Source organism: Solea senegalensis, linkage group LG11 (genome assembly GCF_019176455.1).
Source record: "Solea senegalensis isolate Sse05_10M linkage group LG11, IFAPA_SoseM_1, whole genome shotgun sequence".
NCBI lineage: Eukaryota > Metazoa > Chordata > Actinopteri > Pleuronectiformes > Soleidae > Solea > Solea senegalensis.
This window is the reverse complement of record NC_058031.1, coordinates 24,605,411-24,631,687: the sequence shown is the minus strand read 5'-3', so window position 1 is coordinate 24,631,687 and position 26,277 is coordinate 24,605,411. Positions and strand designations below refer to the sequence as shown.

At 41.6% G+C, this 26,277-nt stretch overlaps 1 protein-coding gene across 1 annotated transcript in view; it reads right to left on the bottom strand.

The window, feature by feature from the left end:
* The window catches only part of LOC122776883, a 54,367-nt gene extending 29,135 nt beyond the window's left edge, over positions 1-25,232 (bottom strand). Inside the window, exon 1 of the mRNA XM_044037645.1 lies at positions 24,901-25,232. The gene's annotated coding sequence lies outside the window, so the exon portion shown is untranslated. The remainder of the gene's footprint in view (positions 1-24,900) is intronic.
* Positions 25,233-26,277: the final 1,045 nt, after the last annotated feature.

Below are 26,277 nucleotides of genomic sequence, written 5' to 3'. Positions count from 1 at the left end.
ACGCTCATCTGCATGTATGTGTGTTTATCATCTCGGTAACCACAACATTATCCAAGCTCCAGGCGTCCTGCTGCAGTCTTTCACTGTCACAGTGTCACTGACTCGGGCTCAGACTCTGGATCAAATGCGTCGGATTACGGCATTACTCAATGTTTTGATAATTGCTAGCAGTGCATCCACCTTTCCAGAGGGGGAGCTGCGGGTCTGATATGGAATTAGATTCGCCGGCGATATCCCTAAATACACCACTCCACTTTAAAAGACTCCTGCTGAATATAGAGGTATCCCTGGTAGTTGTTGGAGATTAACCTACGTTTTTAGGATTGTTAAGGCGAGGCAAGTAGAGCCGGTGGAAATGCGCCATAAGTCTATGCCGCTTGCTACCCACACCGGGACACTGAGCCTACTGAGCCGTGTCAGTCAAAAACTAATTAGCCAATGGGGACGCTCTGCTGAAAAACCCCGCCCACCCGAGAGGTTTTCGCCAAAACTGCAAACAAAAAATCAGGGAGCGAATGAGAGAGAGCAGCAGAGAGACCGCAAAGCCGAGACAGTGCAAAAGTCTGAGCTTAGTGAGAGAAGCAGAAGGAACCGTAAACAAAATAATGTTAATAATTGACAAATTATTTGATTGCAAGTTATAAATTTTATTTTTGAAATTAGTTTTATGTTCTCTCAAATTCCTATTTTTGTTTGTTTCTTTTGGCACAGATCTAATTCCATAGTCTGAGAGCTGACGTGCCAATGACGTCACTTCCAGGTAACTGGCCAATCACAAGACAGTCTGTTTCTGTGGGTGTGATTTTGGTCTGAAACAGTGCGGCTGACAAGAGCGTCAGTGATGAGACATTTACATCGGCGACTAGGACGTTTTTGACCATCAAAATGACTTCATGTTTATAAGTACACCATGCTATGGCCGCTTTAAGTGATTTTTCTGGAGCTGTTGCTAAAATATTAGATACATAGATATGAGATACATGCCTTGACATTTGACTGTCAACCACCTGTAATGGTTTCATCATTTATTCCATGCGATTGTTTGTACTCAATGCGGTAAAATCTTTCGGCATTCTTGAGATTTCATGTTCATAAAAAGTAGGCTCTAGCTCTAGGCAAATGGAGTTGCTTGAGTTAATATGAAAACTTAACTCTAACCCTATCCAAGCACCGAAGCCTCTTTAAAAAACTACAGAAATATTATAAACCTTTGAAATAGCAGTTATTAAACCACTTCTCAAAAAAGCAACCCTTGACCCAGATATTTTAGCAAATTACCAACCTGTATCAAATCTTCCCTTCATTTCTAAAATCTTAGACAGTTGCTAATCAACTATGTGGCTATCTGTGCAGTAACAGCCTGTTTGAAGATTTTCAGTCAGGTTTTAGATTACATCATAACACAGAAACAGCACTAGTTAGGGCCCGAGCCACGAATGGCAGGGGCCGGGACGGCTCCTAGCACGAGTGCGAGGAACCTATTGTTATCCTTCAGATTAATATCATTATATCCGTGGATTTCCCCTCATGTTTGAGGGGGTTCCTGAGCATAAAAACTCCTGAACTTGGCATGCAGGTGAGGTCTGGTGAAAATGTGATATTGGCATAGGTCCCAAACCCGGTCGTTGCTCATGAGCTCTATAGCGCCCCCTAAGGTGAAACGTGGATGGAGCACGGCAACATCAGTAGTTTGGTAAATTTCCACTGGGAGGAACCTTGGAGTTACTTTTGACCAGGAAATGTCATTTGATTCACACATAAAACTCATTTCCAGAACAGCCTTCTTCCACCTGCGGAACATTATGAAAATTAGAAACATTGTGTCCTTAAACTAGTTCATGCTTTTGTTACATCTAGATTAGATTACTGTAACTCCTTATTATCAGGATATTCCAATAAGTCTGTTAGAACTAGGGCTGGGTATCGAACTTCGGTTCTTTTATGGTATCGACCGAAATGCTTCGATACTATCGGGTATCGAAATATTCCTTGTTTTTCGACCCTAGGTTTCGATACCTACGTAGTTAATCACATGATCAAGATCTGATAATGCTGCCAGTGATTGGCTGTAACGTTACTTACACGTGGTTGCGGCATGCGGAATACAATGCGGTAACTCCCACAGACCGGTTTCACGTGTATCAGTGTTGATTACTGCACTGACATGACGTGTGTCGTGACTCGCGAGTTGCAGCAAACTAATGTTTACTTAAGTTAATGTTACTGCAACGTAATATGTGCTTATACCGGGATCCGTGTCACGGTAATTTAAAATATTAGTGTGTAGTTGTATGTTATGGCTTTATAGCTAACTAGCGAAAAGCTAACTAAAAATAAACAGTGATTGATAACGCTTAGCTTGTCAAAATCTATTGCATCGGCTGTTAAACAGCTCACTGTTGTGTTTATCTTGTCCTCACAGTGACCTCTGACCCTGCTGTGAGGAGGAGGACAAGAAAAAGGAAAAATACGAGTGCCACAGGGCAGTTACCAACTTCAATGTTAAAGGTTTGCTGCCCTTTTCAACGGTGGAGGTGTGTAAGCTAGATTACTCTGCCATTGCTATCGAACTTGGCAACCAGGTATCTCTGTGTACAAGCATCGTATATTTATATTTCTACTGCTGGAGACACCATCAGCCAGCGGGCTTGTCTGTTACCAGAGAAAGCAGACATGTTCATTTAAGAAGAACTACTAAGAAAGCAAGTTTCTCTGAGGTCCATGTTCACTTGTTTCAATTGTTAATTTTGCAGTGCAAAAAGTTTGTTCTGTAAAAAAAATGTTAAATGTTAAATGTGAGCCACCGTGCATGGAGGTGCGTCTGAGCCAATCACAGGCCCCCTCGTCTGTCTGTTCCACAACACTGTATGCTAACGTTGCTCGGTCTCGATCGGTTACTGGTTCATCAATAAACCAGGTTTGCATTCAAAGTCAGTGTGATCCTTGACTCACACACATACACAGAAACAAGACACGTTTCTACACATACCAAAGTTGAAAAATAAAAACTCAAGATTTGTACCACAATGTGTAATGTCATTTTCTTTTTTAGAACTGATATAATAAAACTGGTATTGCAAAAAGTATTGTTCAGGACCCGGTATCGAAGTGAAGGTATCGATATTGGTACTGGTATTGAAAATTTTTGATTGATACACAGCCTTAGTTACAATCCTTCAGTTCATTCAAAATGCTGCAGCACGAGTTCTGACAGGAACTAGAAAGAGAGACCACATAACTCCAGTGTTAGCTTCTCTACACTGGCTCCACCCACAGTTTAGAATTCAATTTAAAATCCTCCTCCTCACGTACAAAGCACTTAATGGTCACGCCCCTTCATACCTGAAAGACCTAGTCTTACCCTATCACCCTAGTAGACCACTTAGGTCACAACTTGTGGTTCCCAGAGTCTGTAAGAGCAGAATGGGAGGCGGAGCCTTCAGTTACAAGGCTCCTCCTCTCCTGTGGAATCAGCTCCTGATGACAGTTCGGGAGGCGGAGCCTCTCTCTGTATTTAAAGTTAGACTTAAAACTTTCCTTTTTGATAAAGCTTATAGTTAGAGCTGGTTCAGGGAAACCTGGACCATCTCTTAGTTATGCTGCTATAGACCTAGACTGCACTCTCTCACACTATGAATATGACTTCATCCAGATCCAGTTTCAAGGCTATTATTATTATTATTACCATTCATATCATCACCATTATTATTATTATGCTATAATTAAAAGTCAATATCAGTATCATTTTTATCGTTTCTGCCGCTGCTTATATAAATGACATTTTAGTTGTATAAACTGACTCTAACTGTCTTGTCTAAACTTATAATGTTGTAAAACTTGTTGTGTATCTGCCCCTGGTTTCTTTCTTCTGTCTCTACCTCACCTCCGTCTTGTCCTTTCTCTCCCCTCTCCCCTCTCCGCTCCCTTCTCTCCCGTCCCAGTTTTTCCTTTCACCCCAACCGGTCGAGGCAGATGCTGCACATGTGACAGTCTGGTTCTGTCAGAGATTTCTTCTTCTGTTAAAAGGTTTTTTTTTCTCTCCACTGATGCCTAGTGTTTGCTCATTGTGTGAATTGTTGGGTTTTTCTTCCTTCCATGATGTTGTCTATGCCTTGAGATAATGTATGTTGTGATTCAGAACTATATAAATAAATTTGAATTGAATTGAATAATTCTATTTAAACTGTAAAAAACTTTTATTTTGACATTTCACTCTTTTGCCTCATACAGTGTTGTATTCAGCAAAATCATTTTACAATAAAACAACAAAAAATAGGGCAGCAATTTACAATTCTTTTCAAAATCAATGAATCTTTTAATAGTTGTTTGGTCCATAAATGTTGGTCAGTGTTTCCCAAACCCCAAAATGATGATCCAGAACATATTCACATTTAAGGAGCTGAAAAATCTAAGAACTTGTTTTAATTATTAAATATAGCAGTCAAACCGATTAATCAATTATCAAAATAAGTGCTGATTATTCAGTAATCCATCATTCATCGATTAGTTGTTGCAATCTTAAAAAACAAAAGGCTGCTCAACAGACTTATTTGCTCCTCAGAGTTGTGGGGTGAATGTACCCAGTAAACTCAGTAAGTAAATATAACATCTACCACATCTAAGTGCAAGTCAAATGATAATATGATGAAATGTCTGTTATAGTGTACACATACCCTGAAACCCAAATGCTGAATGAGACCATATCATCTTTTAGTCCTCTACATAATATGCACATTTAAAACCTGTGTGGAAATGTTTGAAAACGGTTTGTTCTATCACTGCTTTGTGGACAGTGGACAGTGGACAGTGGACAGTTCCAGTGAGAGACTTTGTGCTGCAAATTCACAATAGTTCAGATTCCAGAGACTGAAAAAAATATGCAAAGCAAGACCCAGTTTTCCTCTCACTTGACTAAATTAAACAGAATGAGTCAGAGGCAACATTAAGGATCCTTATGGGAATGAGGATGTCTCAGTGCCCCCCCACGCACACACACTTTATCTACGTGTTTATGGTTGACTTCAGCACTAACTTCCTGCTCATTACTTTAATGATGGCGCCACAATAAGCTTTGTGCTCACAAGTTGCTTTTTCGTAGTGTAGTATTGGGAGTTGCAAGAAATACACCCACATGTAGATACACAAGCTAAAGAAGAGAATCAAATTTATGTATGTATACGTTTTATGTATGTATTAAATATGTTCTCATAACAATATTAAAACACACCAGTATGTCCTCATAACAATATTAAAACACACCAGTATGTCCTCATAACAATATTAAAACACATCAGTATGTCCTCATAACAATATTAAAACACACCAGTATGTCCTCATAACAATATTAAAACACACCAGTATGTCCTCATAACAGCTAAAACACACCAGTATGTCCCCATAACAGCTAAAACACACGTATGTCCTCATAGCAATATTAAAACACACCAGGATGTCCGTCATAACAGCTAAAACACACCAGTATGTCCTCATAACAGCTAAAAAACATCAGCATGTCCTCATAACAATATTAAAACACATCAGTATGTCCTCATAACAATATTAAAACACACCATTATGTCCACACCAGTATGTTCTCATAACAGCCAAAACACACCAGTATGTCCCCTTTTCTTACAACAATATTAAAAATACAAGGATGTCCCTTAACAGCCTCACACACCAGCATGTCCCCACAACAGCTAAAACACACCAGTATGTCCTCATAACAGCTAAAACACACCAGTATGTCCTCATAACAATATTAAACACACCAGTATGTCCCTCATAACAGCTAAAACACACCAGTATGTCCTCATAACAGCTAAAACACACCAGTATGTCCCATAACAGCTAAAAACACACCAGTATGTCCTTTTCAACAATATTAAAACAACCAGGATGTCTCATAACAGCCAAAACACACGTGATGTCCTCATAGCAATAAATATTAAACACACCAGGATGTAACAGCCAAAACACACCGTCACCGCCATAACAGCTAAAAACACACCAGTAGCTAACAAAGCTAAAACACATCAGCATGTCCTCATAACAATATTAAACACATCAGTATGTCCTCATAACAATATTAAAACACACCAGATGTCTCATAACAGCTAAACACACCTCAGTATGTCCTCATAATAATATTAAAACATTATCAGTACATGTCCTCTTAACAATAATAAAACATGTACCTAGCCATAACAGCTAAACACATAAGGATGTCTCATACAACAATATTAAACATACCAGTATGTCTCATAACAATAATAAAAACACACCTGTATGTCCTCATAAAACACAACAGTATGTCTCTAACAAACACATCAGTATGTCCTCATAACAATATGAAAACACATCAGTATGTCCTCATAACAATATTAAAACACACCAGGATGTCCTCATAATGACGCTACAATACACCAGGACGTTCTTTTAAGTGTAAAAGCACACCCGGGAAACTGTGTAACAAGTAATAAAAAATTTTTTTTCCTCCTGTGAAGTATTGTGAACTCCCTTTGTAATACAGAGACAGACAGACAGACATACAGACAGACAGACATCCAACTGCAACTCTGCCAGTGCTGATTTAGATGCATTATTCATCTGTGTGCCAATTTGGAGAAACCCTCCGAATCCCCCAACTAGCAACAAAAAAGAAGTGGGAGAGAGAGAGAGAGAGAGAGAGAGAGAGAGAGAAGGACTAGAGAGTGAGAGACAAGTACTAGAGAGAGACAGACAAGGACTAGAGAGAGACAGACAAGGACTAGAGAGAGAAAGACAAGGACTAGAGAGAGACAGACAAGGACTAGAGAGAACAGAAGGAATGAGACAGACGCAGAAATGTGTCTCAATCTCTGTGCTAGTTTAGCCTGTTTCAGGCGTTTCAGTCTCACATGTTGCTTCTGTATCAACACTATGGCAGACATATATGATATATGCATGATGGGAATTACTGTGTCATGCTCCGCCTACATCTCCTCCTTTTCCCCCTGCACTCATCTTAGCATGCTATCAGGTCACCTGCAGTAGGAGCACACCTGCTTCCAATTCCTTCATCAAGCACCTGCTGATTTCCTGGTTCTCCAGTCACTGGTCGCCACATTTTTACTGATTTTACTGAACTTGAAGATATCTCATTCTCTAGTGTTTGGTTATCTGTTCCTCCCATTGTCTCTGACTGAGGCCCACATTTCTCGTCCCAGGTGTGAAGAGCTATTCATTTTATTTGTTATTGACCTTTGAACAAACAAAGTGTTTTTCTTTTTACTAACAGCCTATTATTCTATTCTTAGTGTGTTAACCTTTTCAATGCCCAGCTCGTATGTCACCTCTCTTCATAATGACTGGGACTGTATGCTGGCAGTTGCTGGTGCTGTCCATCAGGGGACATCAGAGGGAAAAGATTTAACCTCACACATTCATCTTCACCTATGATGGTGGCAGGCTGTCAAACATGCACACAAACCAGATCTTTAATGTTAGCAAAAGATGAAGTGGTCACATTTAGAGCAGACCTCTGTTTTCAGTGTGATGGATGTGTGTGTTTACCCTCTATACCACTGTGCTGCACTACCATCGCTATACCTTCATTTCCACTATGTTGCATAAAATGATCTGTTTCGTAAGTGACCAGCGATGGCAGGTTCATTGTCGTTCCTGTAGTACTTTGAAATTGCATAAATGAGTGACGGTGCTGTGAAGGGCACTTGCTCCTCTGCTGGAGGAGCTGCTGTCACACCGTGGAACCACCCTGAGGATTTGGCTGTCAGATTTGGTCTTATTTGTCAGTTTGCTGTGATCCTTTGTCATGTCACCATTCTGACTGCTGCAGACAGCTCCCAGGAGTCACCCACATGTAAACAAAGACTCAATGCAAAAGCCTGAGCCATACCAATACTAGTTATAAAGATTAGATCAGCTACTGTTACAGTTAACACTTTATTTAAAATGTGGTCGCTGATTGTTGGATCTCATTTAAAAGTGGCATAGTAATAATGTTTTGTATGGAAGCTCCTCCTACCAGATATTAGCATGGACACATGCGTCGCTTCATAGGCGACAGATGATCTGAGGTAAGCGTTCCATCCCTGAAAGTTCTGAAAACAATAGATTTTCTGATTCATACAGATTTGGATCTGAAACAGCCAATATCTATATTGATCTAATAATATATGCCATTTCCTGTTACCTGTGTGATTTCTATAGTCTCTTGTTATTCTAAACTGAAAGTGATGAAGGGTTCCCAGTGGAGCAGCTTCAAGATGCATTCAAGAAATCTTGTCAATTTCATCACCTACACTAAAACTAAATGCTTGGTGATTTGTTTTTATAACTTTTAAATCAAGCAAATAGTCAAACACTCATGTCATATTAAAATCAGAGCATTAATGACAGTACTTCACAATGTCAATATTAGCTGTATATAAGCTGTTTGCTCCATGGGTTGTTCCTGTGTTTGACTCCCCAAGAATGTGGTTTTCCCCTAAATTGGAATGCTATGCAGGTGATGCACTTTATAATCCAGATTAAAGGCTAACACCTAACAGTAAAAGTAGAAAAAAGCCAAAGCTACACGGAGAGCCGATGCATGGAACTGAATCATTTTATTGCACAACCCGGCAAATAAATAGAAACGTAAACTGTGAAAGTGTTTGTGCATCATTGCAGCTTCAGCACCATGGACAAGTCACGCAAGCAGCTGCTATTCCTGAGCTGTGCGGTAGTGCTGAAGCTGCAATGGCTGTAATAACAGCAAATGCGCACACAGCTGCTTTGATGGTGGTTCATCAATCGGTGGGTAAACCCGCGTCAGCCTGAGCGGCAGAGGACACCAACAGTGGAGCAAGTGGCCGGGGCTGCCAGCCACTTCCTGTGAGCTAATGTGTCTGAACTGAGCTGGCTCAAGCTCGGTCGATGGATGTGTATCTTCTCCTTCAACTCTTTTGAAGAAACGCATTAAGGAACTTTGTCTCGCCGTCGTTGTGTCGTCAAAGCTGAACAGTCAAAATGAAATCGTCTTTATGTCCTCACAGCCCAAAGACAACACAGACAAAGACAACTCTGTCGCCTCACTGTAATGTAGCTGAGGTTGTGATGTTGGCTGGACGTTAGAGCGAGTTGCGTAACACTGGTGGAGAAGGTGCAGTTGCACTATAGAAAATGACAGCTGGTGTTTTGGGGGCAGAGCTTTAATGAGATGTGAGTTGTAGTTTGTCGTGCAGTAGAAGCTGCTGTTCCACACTGACACACCCTACCTTTAAAACACAGTGCATAGACAAGAGCTTTCAGTTTAGATGCATTAACATCATAAACATAGTTTCAGCATTTCACTAAAATGTTCAGTCTGTCTCAAGACATACAAACAGAAACACACGGCGGTGCTTGTTCCCAGGTCATGGGTGGCGACTGATGTTTTCACACTTGTGAGGAGAGATTGCTATTTCTGTGCGGAGGCAGAAAACTCAATTATTCATCACTGGTTGCTGTTGCACTCATTTTACCTCAATAAGAAATGAGGGGGAGGTGTGTCTTCCACATGTGTATGAATGTGTGTGTGTGTGTGTGCATGAGGAGTCCTCCGACAAAAGATAACACGATGCAGAGGACATGGGCACAGAGGAGGAAAAGGAGCTGTCGTCATAAACATGGCAGTGGGAAAGACAGTGGAAGCGGTAAAGAATTAGTTTCCTTATGTTCTCTCTGAGCCAACTGTGCACCTCTTTAGCTCAATATACGCTTATACATAAACACATGTGCAGCCTGTGTACCCACATCATATGAGTACATTTATTTGGAGCATATTATCAGGGACTATACAGCACAACTGATAATAGAGTAAAGGGGCCACACGGTGGAGTAGCCTGCAGCACAATTGCCTCAAAGCAAGAAGGTCCCAGCTCTGAATCCCGGTTTGACCGAGAGGCTCTCTGTGTGGAGTCTGCAGGTTCTGAAGTTTCCTTCCACAACCCTAAAACATGCAGAGGTGAACTGGACACTGTCCTGCAGCGTTCACACAGGACCGAACTTTCCGTGTCGCGTCACCAAAGAGTCTCTGTAAGTCAGCATGGGTTCCAGCGCCCTGTGATAAACCAGGAGACGATAAATGAATGAGCAGACTACAACAATCCATCAGAACTGGACTGAGCATATTAAAGAGGTCAACACGACATAATAAAGGACTATAAAACAAAGCACTAACTAGGGCTGGTTATGCTTCATAGCTGTTCCTGTGTTAGTGAATATTTCTACATTTATTAGTTACTCACAGAGCGCCACAGACAGGTTGATTGACTGGTGGCACCTGTGGCATCGTCAGCTGCTGAGATGTCGCCTGAATCTTTTCTCCATGATAACATTCTGCTCAGCTTGAACTGTTTATGCCTGTTTCCCCTCAAGCACAGAGTAAGAAACACAATGCCCTCTGTGACTTCTCTCTCCCCGTCTCACACACAAGTACACAACATGTGTGTGATTGGATTAGGCTGTTTGCATTTGTTTAGTAAGAGAGTTGACATGTGCACGTAAATGACCAATGAACATAATACTGTTTTGATGAGTAGTTCACTGTCCATCACTGTCCTTCCCTGCAGCTAAAACACTCATCCATGCCTTCATCACATTCACCATAGACATCTGCAGTAGCATCCTTTACATTACATCTTCCATCTTTGTAATAAATACACCAACACACACCCACATTCTGACCACTCGTGTTCACTGCACAACCCTCCATATTCAGCAGCCCAAACACTGTGACTGTGCTGACCTCCCCTCATTAATAATGTCATCATAACCAACTGTTTAGAACCAGCTTCAACGTGGAAAACCTATTCTTTTATAAAATGGCCATGTTTGTTTTGTCTTTTACTTACAGCACCTTTAAATGTGCTTGATGAATAAAGTGTGTCATTATTGTTGTTGTTATTATTTTATTTCCACATAAAAGCACAGAAAACGAAACATGAAGAACAATGTGAATGAGAACGAGCAGCGCTGTGTGCTTTATGTGAAAGGTCTAAGTGCTGCTGCCTCTAGAGCACACACACACACACACACACACACGCACACAGACACACACACACACACACACACATACACGCACATACACATCCCCTGACACTCATTCTTGTCATAATCTCATATTATGTGTGGATTGTGCACATTTGTTGCATTTCCTAACATCAATCTTTGACCCTCGTGCACAACACAGGACAAACACATCAGTCTCTCTGCGCTTGTTTTGCTGCTGCTGGTCTTATTTCCCCGAGGACGTCTCCAAAGAGCCAATTGGAGCAGGTACAGATGAAACCACTTCCATTTACCAAGTCACAGTCACACTGTGGCCCTTCTCATCAGGCTCTCATCCCATAGACATGTCAACGGCACATGTACATGCAGCACATTCACAGACACACACACACACACACACACACACACACACACACACACTCCTCTTCAGGGCAGGCAGACTGTGAGTGATTTATTTGAAACCATTCCCTGAGGCTTTTGCAGGATAGAGCCAGAGTTCAACATGATTGCAGCGTTCACTTTCTGTGTCAGCAATTTATTAATCCGCCCCTTTAACTGGAGTTTCTCCAGGTGTGTGAGTGTGTTTGAAAGCAAGCTAATGAGCGACAGAGAGAGACAGACACACAGACAGACAGACAGAGAGACAGACACAGGCTCTTTGATGATCGTACTGATGCTGTCTGTGAAGCACATGCCCCTGTGGTTTTGGGTGAGTCACTCTTTTGCACTTGCAGGCTTGCACCTCGTCCTTCAAGCTTCAGTATGCAACAGTTTCTGCTGCTGTGCCTGTTTGGGTGTAAACTTATTTGCAAAACTCCACATAAAGTCAAACGCGACCCTCATTTCCGTGAAAGCTTCAGCTCTAAATTAAAAAACAAGGCCAAAGCACAGTGTGTTTGGTTTCTTTTCTGCCAGCGGTGATTCAATGAAAACACTGAAATAACACTGAATAAAACACGGATTCATGGACTTTGATGAAGAACATACAAACACATCTTTAACATGATGACATTTGATCTTTATTTCTCTGTCTAGTTTAGTCTCGGATCATTGGTTTTATGTCATGATTACACTTTTATATATATATATATATATACATAATGTGCCACACTAAGACCTTATTGTCACTTTGAAATAATGCATTAACAACATGAATGGAACACATCACAGAGAGTCACGTAGCTCTGTGTTGTTACGGCACCGCTCACACATCATCATGCATGGAGGGTAACATCTCTGTCCAATGTTTTTGGTTAAATCTTTGATTGAGATTGTGACGTGGTTTTGATCAGGACACCTCGTCATTACCATAATCAACCACACTGACAGAACTATCCAAATATCTAAATGATGTGTAAATAAATGCCTGGCTCCTTCCAGGACAGCAGGAAACGCGGGTGTCATGATTGTCGAGCAGTTGACCTTTACACATCATGTCTTTTCACTTTGCACTATTCAGTTTAAGAAAAATCCCACCGTACGTAAGTCAACAGGCGACCCAGCTCCTAGTACAGGCTCTGCTCATCTCCCTGCGCTGTGACACCACGACAGATGTGCCTGCTCTTCAATCATGACACCTATCTGTTCATTGAGCTCCACTGGCTGCCCTTAGCTGCCCAAGATCAAATTCACATCATTGATGCTAGCCTACAAAGTGCTCATCGGGTCTGCTCCCAGCGACTTCAATGCTCTTCTAAAGGCTCATGTTGCCCCCGTTCATTAAAAGATTATGGTCTGGCTCTTCTCAGACTCTTGTTCTACGCTGGTGGAATGATCTACCACGCGTTACCAGAACACGTTACCCCGTCAGTCTTTAAGAAGCTCTTCCAGGAGCATCTTCTGTCCGAGCACTTACCCGACCTCCACCCCCCTCCTGCACTTGCATCCACCTCAGCACTCTCACCCCACATCAGTCCACTGTTCTTTCCAAGACTTCTTCTGTGTAGCTTATTCCTTTCTTGTAAGTCACTTTGGATAAAGGCGTCTGCTAAATGCTTAAATGGAAATGCAAAATCAGGATTTGGGCGGAGTTATCCTCAGAAGACGGGGTTTAGTGACTCTGAACACTGAGGAAACCTGAGGTCACTGCTGGCTCCTCTTGCTTTAATCTGCAGCTACAATCTATAAGCACTTTATGGCTGCGATGAATAATCGAATAATTGACTACTAATCATCAATTATCTTTAATCGATTCATCGCTTTTAGCGTTCTTTCATTTTCTTTCAGCTTCCTAGATTTTCAGATTTATATTTTCTGGACAAAATAACTGAAGGTTTAATCAAGAAAAGAATCAATTATGAAAATAAGCGTTTGCATGAATATTGCTGCCTTTACCTTTATTCATTGTTGTTTTCTGATGTTTTTGCTGTCGTCCAACTGTATGTATGATGCTGTTAAGTCGGCCTGTTTAGCTCTCACATGTAAAATAAGACTTTAATCTTAATCTGACTTTCTAGTGACATAAACATTTTAAAAACAAAGAAACTCAACAGCATAATCCATAAGACTGTGTCTAATATTCTATTTCCATCTGGAAGGTTTGAGCGGTGTTATCGACGCTGTGCAGACACAGAGGGGCAGTCCAGCTCCTCCAGCCATCGATTCGGTTCGGTCTTAAAAGCCAGGTTAGCCTCAACAACGGCAGCTTATGGAAAAACCATTGCGGCAGCTGGATTCTGAAATTCGAACACACAATCACGCCGCCTTCCTCTCTGTGACTTTCATAACAGCACAGATGGAGAGCGTCGGCTCAGACTCCTCTCTCGGTGACTCATGCTGCCTTTCTTTACACTTCATGTCCAAGGCCACCTACTGTACACCTCCACTCCTGCTCATCCATTCAACCACTCACAGCCGCTGACACTGTGGAAAAGCTACAGATGATGAATATACACCTACTACACTGTGTGTAATGCTTACAGCTGAAATGGATTATTGTATGTTATTCTTTTTTGTTTTTCTCTTTTTATATTCATTTCTCACTATGACATAATATAGCTGATGCATTTTAATACATGCACTTCTGATCATGTGAACTGTGAAAGGCCACAGAGCCTGCAGGCTGCTGCTCAGACTGTGGTCAAACTACGATTCAGGATGTTTGTGGCTTCAGTGTCTATTTCCGTCATCGTCAGATTCTGCATATTCCCATGAACATGTGACGCTCCACCAGCTTTGTTACTCACCTAATGGCATGCTCTTTACGTTTGTATGTGATCGTTATACTGTTGATGCATCCGTCCTCTTTTTTCCTTCATCAAAATCTATGAAACTGTTGCAATAAATGATATTTTCACACATCATCATGTCTAACAAAGACGTTTCTCACTAAACCCTCGATCCCTGAAAATCCAGACAACTAAATGACCTAGAGCTCAAACATATGCATGACATCTGTTATGACATCATTTATGTGTCGTGACATATTTCTGAGAGTAAATTTACAAGTTACAAATTTACAAAACATTGAAGCAGCAAAAAAAAAGGATATGAGGTGAACATTTTTGGATGAAATCAACGGTATTATGTTCCTCGCTCTCTAAGCCAGAGCGAGGTGTAAGACTTGCATTTCGACATGTGGGGAATTTTCGGGATTTTTTTTTATTTTTTATTTTTCCTTCCTTCCCATCCTGTAGCCTACTCGCGCCCCCCCGGGAGAGTGCCCCACCTGTTGAGAACCACTGCTCTAAATTAGCCATAGGTGTGATTGTGAGAGTGGGCGGTTGTTTGTGGCCCTGTGATGGACGAGTGGATTGTCCACGGTGTTCAGTTTTAAGGCTTCATGCTTTCATATATGAAGTGCTGTGTGTCTCTCTGTTGTCCTCAAAGTGAGAAAACCCTTACTCAGTGTAGCCAGGGTTTGATTTCCACTTTTATCTATGACCCACTCAATTTGGCCCAATGAGCCACTTGTAGGTCCCATCCCTCTATTGGACAAAGACTGCCTGCACATCCCAGAATATCAGCACTATGAAAGAGAAAAAATGAAAGAAGAGTCATGACCTTTTCCTATCTAGGAGCATTTTTGTGCCTCATCCTGACCACTATCATCATCCTCATTTCCTCAAAACAGGAATACTGTGATGTTGATATGTAATAGTTTAAGTTTGATTGAAACATAATCATTAATGCACTTTAGATATGAATACATGTAGTTTGTGGAAGACTAGGTTAGAGCGATTATTATTCCAAAGCGATGAAAGTAAAATGCTAGCGAATGGCTAAATATACATGTATTTATGTGTGTGTGAGAGAGAAATCTCTTTCATGTGGAGGTGAATACATAAATAATACAATCATAGAACCAATAGCATTCATAGATGACGAGTATTCAAATTGAATTTTCTTAAAAATCACATGATAGCAGAGTGATCTTCATCTGTATCTGTGTCAGGTAGAGAAAGGTCAGCTGACACTGATGGAGAGATAACACTCCCCCTGATTCAAAACACAATGTTGCAATAAAACTAGTAAAAGTCAAAAATGTGTGTGTGTGTGTGTCTTCATTATCTGATGCAGGCGACATGCAGTCTGCAGAGGTGTCGGGGAGCAAAGCACTAAATCAAGACGTTCTAAAGGTTTTCAGGCACAGTCGTGTCACTTCCTCACTTCATGCAATGTGCTGCCTCCTAAAATAGCTCGGAGTTTCTCTGAAGCTCGGCTTGACACAGACTGTCAGTGCATAAACCACAGCATCCACGCTGCTGCAACAAGAACAAGATCTGGAGATTTACTGTGTGTGATCCTGCAGTGATATGCACATGGAGGTCACGCACACACGCACACACACACACACACACACTTTCCCCCTGTCGACAAAACTTTCTGTCAAACATGAACAGTGTAATAGTGACCTCACAGAGAACATGCTGACACAGGTGTGAACACGTCGCGAGCTTGAAGCACGAGCTATCAATTACCAGACAAAACGTTTGTCCTTTACCTCTGGTTGGTAACGTAATAACTGTTAACTGTAATCTCCATTGTTCTCTATAAAAGCCTGAACTCCACATGGAGACAATCCCCCGTCTTCATGTGACTATGTTTTACAATAATTCCAACAATATGACACCTGTGCTGTGGATGGGGGGGCAGCTACTGTGGTACAGTACGGTCTGGAGTTCACTCCCCTGCTCCTCTAGTCTACTGGTTCTACAGCTGTTCCAGGAGCACATGCATGACGTGTGATAGAAACAGCCCTGCATATGAACGTCCATGTCAATGATGAAGGACATCATTAGAAAAGCATTACCTTGTGTCCTGTGATGTGATCTCTCGTTCCATTCTTATATTAAGCAGCACCATTAAAGTCTGAGGATTCTCTTACTAAAACAATCGATATAGGATCTGCCTCACCAGAGCCCCAGGAGACCGAGACTCCAACCCACAGTCTCACTCATTCATGAGTGGAATGGATGCTCCTGCGTCCATGTATGTGTGTGTGCATCTGTGACAGATGTCAGCATGATGTTCCATCACCGTCACCTATGTCACTGTCCAAGGAACCAACTCACAGCTGTTGTTGCAAAGGTGACACCGGCTGATGCAAGGTGGAGCCACACTTAGACTCAATGTTTGGGGTTAGGGTCTCAAGCGGGTTTGTCTGTGGTTTCCATGGTGGTCTCCCATGTGGGACCCATGTTACTGAAACCATATGGGACCTGCATAATTCGCATTTCAGGCCCATGGCCACTTATGGCACATTTCCACCGGCTCTACTCACCTCGCCACGGCACGGCGCGGTTTAAGTAGCGTTTCCACTAGCCTAGTACCTGGTACCAGGCACTATTTTTAGTACCTGCTCAGACGAGGTTCCAAGCGTGCTTAAAAGCAGGTACTATGTGGTGATTGGTCAGACTGCCGGCCGCTGATCGCGAGCCACAGACCACTGCCGCTGTAGTCTGTGGAGTAGGAGGCTGTACTCCGGAGACCTGTGGACAGGAATTAAGCCAAAATAAATTAACTACTTAACAATCCTAACAACGTGGGTTAATCTCCAACAACTACAGAAGTCTGGTGTAAAGTCACTAGTCACTCATGTGTGTGTGTGGGAGTGTGTCGCGTATAAAACAAAGTCACCACAGTTTCACTCAGCCGTGCAGTGATGACTCCGCCCACGTTAACAAGGTACTTTTATGTGGTGGAGATGCAACCTAATCGTGCCGTGCCGAGGCGAGGCGAGTAGAGCCGGTGGAAATGCACCATTACTAACCACTTAGCCTGGAAAGGGTTCTAATGCTGTGTTTCCATCATGGTACGGTTTGGTTTGGTACAGTAAAGCCCTGAGTCAGGCTTGTGTTTCCACTGAGAACAGTACTTGGTAGGCGGGGTGTGGGCCTCATCAGTGAGATATGTAGTGTCACATTGTAGCAACAACAAACGATGACATTGAGCGCGACACAATAGACGTCGAGCTTTGAGCGAGGATATGACACTGAAGAAACACTGATCTGTCGCACAATCAGCTGACCGTCGTGGGTGGAGCCTGACTGGACAGGCATGGGGACATGTAGAAACACATACACAGCAAATTGTGGGTGGGCTGGCCAAATGATTTCCAGCCTTTTACCATAGAGCATAACATAAAGTGTATATACATATATATCTATATATATCTATATACATATATATATATATATATATATACAGATATATATGTATATCTATATATATCTATATCTACAGTATATCGCTACATGTTTTTAAGAGACACATTTTACGACATTACCGCATTACCCAAAATGCTCAAGTGCAATAATTGAGCCTCTGATTGGAGTTCACCATTGTTGTATTCAAATGCACGTGCATCCATTGGACACGCCTCTTGAAAATGGGAGGTGACTACACCGTTTCCAGAATGAGATTGACATGCAGTCTGATGTTAGCCAGGCTATAATTTAAGCACAGAGCAGCCACGACTAAAAGCAGCACATATCTATAGATATATATACACAACAATATACTGCAGCACTCAAGGCTAAAGTTAAGAGAAAGCGCTTGGATGGGATCAATCACAATGGCTTCTATAATGTGTAGTTTGCAGGAAAAAAACAACGTATATGGGGTTATTGCAAAGTTGCAAGAAGATGCAAATTCTGCTACAGTTCTGCTGGGCGACATGATTCATGTGAATCATGTGACACAACAAGGCAAAGAAGTAATTCACTTCACTCGCTCCAGTTGAAACTGTAACACTTTACTTTATACTTGAGTAACACCATGGTAATAATATGGTAATAGGGACATACGATGGTATTTAGTGTGATATTTGTTTGTCTGTCAGCTTCTCAACATATTTGATTTAGCAGAAATGTATCCGGGCTTGGGACGGGCCCAATATTTACTCCCTGTTCACATGGCTGGATGCTAAATGGCAGCAGAGGAAGCAGAGTCCATTATCGACATGTAATAACGCTGCTGCGATGTTCAGAACAAGCACATGATTTCATATTCTTGTGTTATGATTGTCTCACATTAAACATAATGGTGCATTAACAGCACATGGGTGTGAATCACAGTTTTCCTGTTGTTGTTGTGTTCACAGTGTTTGCTCTTGTGTTATGTTGTAATGCAGCTGAAACATGAATCAATACTTATGAATTACATAAATGACAGTGCTCTGTGAATTGTATATAGTACATAGAGACATGGCAGATACTAAACTACTTGTGCACTCACCTATAAATGAAGATGTTTTTAAATGCATGTCCAACCTCTTTCTTTAGTGCACAGAAGCATAAAAGAAAACTCGACACCACATGAAGATAGTTGGCCTTTGTTGATGACATACATGAAGCTGTAGCTGTAATATTTGATCACAAAAAGGTTTTGCATGTTTTGGTGGCCAAATGTTCAGTGCATCTCTAATATGTATATACACATACACACACATCACGTCTGCTATGCTACGGAAGAAGAAGCCGCAATGTGTAGCTGCAAACGTTCTCCAGAGTTTATACACAACAAACTGAGAGTTACAGGCCATGAGAATAACGAGGCACTACTGAGATGACGACGCCAGCCATGAAAAGAATTCTTCTGGGCTGAGTTTACATTAACGTGACGTGAGTGTTCATTCAAAGTCACACTCAGGGATTAAAAACGTGTCTTTAATAATCCGCTGTGTTTCAGAACGTTATGTGGCTACATTGTTATTAGCTAGCTCAGTGTTGTCGTTTTAAAATGCAAATGTTACACACATGGAGACTTGTGTTGATCACATGATCGTATTATAAGCTGTAACAGGAGCACGTGAGCGTCTGCTGTTAATATGAAGAACAAACTGGAATAATGTGTGAATGACACAGACTGTGATGCTAATGGTTTAGCATCTAGCTGAGAGTTAGCAACATCATCATCATCATTCAGTGACAGACTGATCCATCACAGAGACACTTAAACATATTTTTATTTATTTGATATATATTTGATCTTTCTAACTCTGAAGTATATTATTTCTTGTTTCTTGTTTTTCATTTTTATGAAATTTATGTTTATATTTCACTTTATTTTTCTCTGGGAACCCTCTGGGACCTCTTCATAGAACCCTCAGGGTCCCTAGACCTGTTATTGATAAACTATTACAATGGTTTCTGTGCTGTGGGCGAACAGATATCAGATGTCACTGACAGCTTAGACCAGGAGGGCGTTGGACTATGTAAATGTGATGATTGTGTAAATCTTTGAGGCTAAAATCCTCCCTACACCAGTTCGAGGAGTGCCTACATTGTCCAGTCCTGTCGCCTTGGGTGCATGAGCAGCAGGACTTGTGGACGTGTCCTATGCCCTGTGGGGGCCATCTCACAGTTGTGTCACCCTGCACTGATGGCTGACTCGGCCTCACGCCTGCAGACTGACAGACTTGATGTTTAATACGTACACAAGGAGAATATTGGAGAAAATGCACACAGGCTGTACCGAGAGATGTTTCTGGTCAGTTTGTAGAGGAGCTCCTGTAGAGAAGTGTGTGGGCCGACAACATCATAGACCAGGATTCAAACCGGAGCCACAGCCTCGATCATAAATGTGAAATACACCAAACAACAGAGAGCTCTTGTAGTGAGTGGTTGTGTAATACAGTAGTGACATCATGTACCTGAGGAAATGTTGCTGTTGCCTGAACGTTACAGAAAATGTGCTGCACATAGATGCACCGTATGAACGTGTGAGTGAATGGGTGAATGGCTAAACTGTAGTATAATATGTAAAGTGTATCTTACACATCTGTTCATTATAACTTTAACATGCCAGCATCATACTGGAGTTTAAATCTACAATACCTTGGGAAATAGTAGTTTTATTGGGCACATTGAATTTTTAAAAGAACACACACAGAACTTCCTCCAGAGACTCACTACACTATCACACGTGTCACAGCCATAACCAAATTCATCATCATTTCATTTAAATACACTCTTGTCGATTCTCCTGTGTATGGTTTAAAAAATACAGAAGCAACATGATCGAGTTGAAATGACAGATCGTGAAGGAGCGTGCTGTCATTCAGGGCATCACTCCTCAATAAGGCAGGAGACGCCACGTCAACACAACCATGGTAATAAATACTGTAATAAAGGTACAAACCCTCTGAGGTCCATTCATCTACATGCAGCGCCACTCACACACACATACACACACACACACATGCAGCTGCACAGGAAGAATCTCACTTACAGGTGAGAGAGAGACAGAGACAGAGAGAGAGAGACAGACAGAGAGAGACAGAGAGAGAGGACCAGTTCCCGCTCCTTACTGACATCCAGAAAAGAGCCATCTCATTCTATAAACACCTCCAAACTAGTGGCCCCGCCTCTGATCACCACCAAGCCTGGCAAAGCCAAGAGAGCAACATAGAGAGGAGTGGCCTCAGCCAGCTGGTCCGGAGGCTGACCACCAACAACCCTCCCCTGCCTCAAAACACCCCCCAAACTATCGAGAGGGGTCTAGCTGCAGACCTGCACTGTTAGGACCCTTCGTTGCAGACCTGCACTGTGAGGTCTCCTGCACTGTCAGGACCGGAAGTTCATTCGAAGCCTTTCAAAATAAAAGCGAGCATACTTGACGCACGTATTTTTCGTTCCCCATGTGAAGTGTGAAGACGACGAGGTGGGTATCAGTCAAGTGACAACAACTTTGCGTCATACGAAGAAACAGAAACAGTCTTTATTCACTAGAGCGTTATGTTGCACACTATATATTGTCCTGTAAAGTTATATTAATTTGAAAGAATCGGGTTTTGGACTTTTGGGTAGTTTTTAGCGTTGTTATCGTATGATAGTGCTCACTTAAATGTGCCATTTTCCTACTCGAAGACCAAGAAAACTGAGTTATATCATATCGTTTTTATATAATTTTGTTTTACTTATTACGACATTATTTGTCTCTTAGAGATGCATATTTCGATCTTAACTACCGGCACTACGCCCAAAGTTGAACGCTGCAGCGGAATGGGTGCAGGCGAATCAACACTTGTTTGCAGCCAGAGTGAAGATGCCTCAGATTTGAACATGAACAGCACCCAAACTGAGGAGGCTGCGCAGGAAATGTGAAAGCTGTTTGACACCATGGATCCGAATGAGGAAGAGAAAGAATTAATTCTTGAGCCTTTTAAATTTATTTTTTTACCAGATTGAAGATATGTGGCTCTTCTGTGAAGAGATTATGGACAAACGAGGGTACTTGGCGTACTGTGAGTACAAAGAGTAGAAAGAAAAAAAAACAAAAGTTAAAATTGTGGAAAAAGTTGTTGTTGTTGTTGTTGTTGTTGTTAAAACACTAATAATTGAAATCATTAAAAAAAACTGCTTTGAAGATATTGGTTATCTTGGTCATGTAACTAGGAATTCAGTAATCACTTTGAATACACAAAGCTAAGTTCATTTAAAATCATCAACCCTCACACCCTCCATGTGGTCCAACAGCACAAGGTAAGAACATAGCACAAACAATATTAAGCAATTATGAAATGAATTATGAGGTGTTATAATTGCAAACAAACATAAGATATGCCTATAAAAAAAAAATAAGTAAATCAATATGTAAATAGGTCCAACAGTGCAGGGGGCTAAATTTTCAATGATAAATAATGGTATAAAAGAACAGTCAGCAATAGGTTGGAGTGTAGATGCATTATGCCATCACACATTAAGGTGTATTTACAGAGATGTATTGTTTCAATATGAATTTGTAGTGCAGACGAAACAGCTGTCCTTTTTATGACTTAAATTAAAACACTGGAGTAAAATAATGCATGTTTTGAGTAGGCTAATAATGTTTAGGGATGATAACAATAGCTGTACATGTAGTTTGCACTGATTATCTGTAGAATAACACTAGAAGTGGTCATAACGTTTTGTATTTTCTTTTTTATATATATAATATTTTGTTCGTTTTTTATCTTGACATTTTCCTGAGTTTTTTCACCTTATACAGTTGAACTGGAAAGATATACACGTTTTTTTTTTTAAATCTCTTTCATTAAACACATGGATACACATAAACATATTTACATTGTAAACATAAAATAAAGATCCAAGAAACATTGGGAACGAAAAATACGTGCTTCCGGTATGGTCGCTTTTATTTTGAAAGGCTTCGAATCAACTTCCGGTCCTGACAGTGCAGGAGACCTCACAGTGCAGGTCTGCAACGAAGGGTCCTGACAGTGCAGGTCTGCAGCTAGACTGTCTTGAAACTATCTGGCCCAACCAAATGATCACCAAACAAAAGGAAAACTACATCACCTACTGGGAAAAGTCAAGAAAAACTCACAGTAAACTAGAATGTTACTTTACATTAAACCGTAAATACACATGAGCAGAATATCTGACCACAGTTAAAGAGCCCTACTCTCGTTGTAGCTGCTGAGCGTATCATTAGCGATAGCTGGCTACACGCTAAGCTACACGCTACGCTGGTGTTTCATTTGCATGTGTGTTTATCATCTCAGTAACCACAGCGTTATCCAAGCTCCAGGCGTCCTGCAGCAGTCTTTCACTGTCACAGTGTCACTGACTCTGGATCAAAAGTGTCAGGGATTACGACATTACTCAATGTTTTGATTATTGCTCGCGGTGCATCCGCCTTTCCAGAGGGGGAGCTGCGGGTCTGAGAGCTGACGTGCCAATGACATCACTTCCAGGTAACTGGCCAATCACAAGACAGCCCGTGTTCTGTGGGTGTGGTTTTGGTCTGACGAGAGCGTCAGTGATGAGACATTTGAGACGTTTTTGACCATAAAAACCACTTCATGTTTGTAAGTACACCTCTATATCTCTAATAGAAGTGAGGACCATGCTATGGCCGCTTTCAATCAACAGTCAGACTTGGACTATGATTCAGGACTCTGAACTGTAGAGGGCAGCGTTGAGCCTCTTGGTGTAAATGTCTGATGACATTTAACAGGAGAAGAAGAAGGGAAACTTTCGTCTCCTCCCTCGGCTGCACAGAGGCACGAAGACTGTCTGCTCTCAACTCTGCTGCTGTAACAAGTACATTTCCCCACCTAATCTAATCTAATCTAATCTAATGTAAAATTGGTAAATAGTGTCACAGATTTTGTGATACTAGCAAATACGGTAACATTTGTCCAAAGAAACATCATCAGAGACACACGCACACTCTGATCACCAGGGCCACACATAGAGACAAACAACCATTCACTCTCACACTCACACCTACAGTCCATTTAGAGCAGGGGTGTCAAACTCATTTTTGTTCAGGGGCCACATACAGCACAATTTGATCTCAAGTGGGCCGGACCAGTAAAAATAGTAAAATAATAGCATAATAACCTATGAACAACAAGAACTCCTTGCTTTTTTCTCCTTTGTTTTACATTTAATGAAGATATTTTTACAAAACATGACATTTCTTGAGAAATATAAGTGCAATTTCAACAATATCGTGCCTAAATGTACTATTTACACATCACACTGGATCTAAAAAGGCACAAACATTTAGTCACAGCTATCTGGAAGAGAAACATATTGTATTTGACATTACGTTTAGATTGTAATCGTAGTGTGAAATTTTAACAAATTCATCCCGTGGGCCAGATTGGACCCTCTGGCGGGCCGGTTCTGGCCCCCGGGCCGTATGTTTGAAACACCCCTGATTTAGAGTGTCCAATTCACCTAATCCCCAAATATGCATGATTTATGGACTGTGAAGTGCAGGGCCGTCTCATCTGGTCAAGAGGAAAACACCACTGCTCAGTGCATGGGGGGCCTCATGACCTTAGAACTATAACACAATATTCCAACATGATATCACCATAAAGATATTGATGTAAACGTGCTTGTTTTGATATGAAGCCATGTATACTACCGGAAGTCTATTATCAAATATCAAAACCAGGAAATGAGACACTAACTGATGTGAAGCACTGCGGGACAACACACGCCCTCTGTGGATGAGTGGATGAATGATGTGAGGGCAGAGCGACTCTGATAATGCTGCTGCTGCTGCTGATGATTATGCTGATGCTGCTGCTGCTGATGATGATTATGCTGCTGCTGCTGATGATGATGACGCTGCTGCTGATGATGATGATGATGATGATGCATGTTCACCCTGATCTCAACTTTGAAAGGAACACGGTGTGGACCAGACTTCACACAGAACTGAACACCGCTGCTGCGCGTCACTGACGCATGGCGCGCGCACTGAGGAGCCACCATTTCCACACGCACGCGACAACTTTCCGCACAGGACCAAACAAGTGAGGCTCATAAATGATTAATCGGACAAGTGGGCCGAGGATTTCTGAGGAGCGGACCCAGGGACTGTCAATGCAGGGCTGCGCGTAACCGAGAGAGAGAGAGGGAGAGAGAGGGAGAGAGGTGCGGGCGTGTTGGGTTTACTCACCGTCTCCTCCCCGGTGCGTTAGAGCAGCATCCCGCTGTCTCACAGCTCTTCAGATGAGTTCTCCTGGGACAGCGCGAGCCGCGATCCTCACTATCATTGTTCAGCCTCCTCGCGCCTCCGTCCACTCTTCCTCTGTCACGTGAACAGATCGAACTGCTGCCGCTGCCACTGTCCTGTGGTGTGTGTGTGTGTGTGTGTGTGGAGCTGAAGTGATTCCTGTGTGAGAGGATGTTGATGGTGATGATGATGATGATGAGGGTGATGATGATGATGCTGAAGCGCCTCCTGCTGCTGCCTCCGTCTCCTCGACTCCCATCAGCTCCACAGCACCATGTGACACACACACACACAAACACACACATACATACACTGGCCAATTTAGTTTCCGCCCAACTCTTTCAAAATAAAACCCTACGATCAGTATTACAATTTGAATTGATGTAGAACATATTCATGTGTGAGCCACATCCACATTCATTCATTACATACACTTAAAAATAGTTGAACAAACCTTTAAAAGAGACAAACGTGATTACAGAACAATGTCACATGATTGAAAAGACTTTGTGACACAGTTTTCTGGTTGTTTGGTGGGTTTGTTGACAGATAAGGACTCAGCATGACAGAGGACTTACATGGGCTCATCTCAGTGTCTATACACAACCCAGTTATAAGTTGAACCTTTTGAGTAAAGCTTAACCCATTTCACCAATTAAGAAATGTGGAATATTGTTTAGCCTCCAAGCACAGTTTTCATTTTCTGTCAAAACAAAGTGACTCTTGCTAAAATGTCTTTTGTTTTTGTGTACAAACGTTACCAAACTTCACATATAACGTCATATATCCGTTATAACGATATGCTTTTGTTTTGAAGTAAAACTAACTGATTTCCGGTTGTTTCCGGTTGTTTCCAGAATTATGCCCAGCTTGACGCACCTCTAAAAATCACCCGTTCAATGAAAATCGTCCTCAAGCGGCGAGTGTGAGAACAACACCAATGATGAGGACAATCCGATTCTAAATGATTGACATGATCCTCACTATAGTATCTGTATATTATCGTTTTATAATGTAGTTTGGAAAAATTAAACAAGACTGTCTTATATACATGTATATATATATATGTATATGTATATATATATACGTATATATATATGTATATGTATATATATATATATATACACACACACAATGGGAACATGACAGTGAACCCAACACACACACCAACACACGCTGACATTTTTAAGGCATGTGGCCATCTCTGAAAACTCATACTGTGGAGCCAAGCTTTGGATCAGCATCACATACTTCCTATATTTAAAGTTCAACTGAAAACTTTAACACTTTAAATGACAATAACTCTAGTTTGTGCTCTTC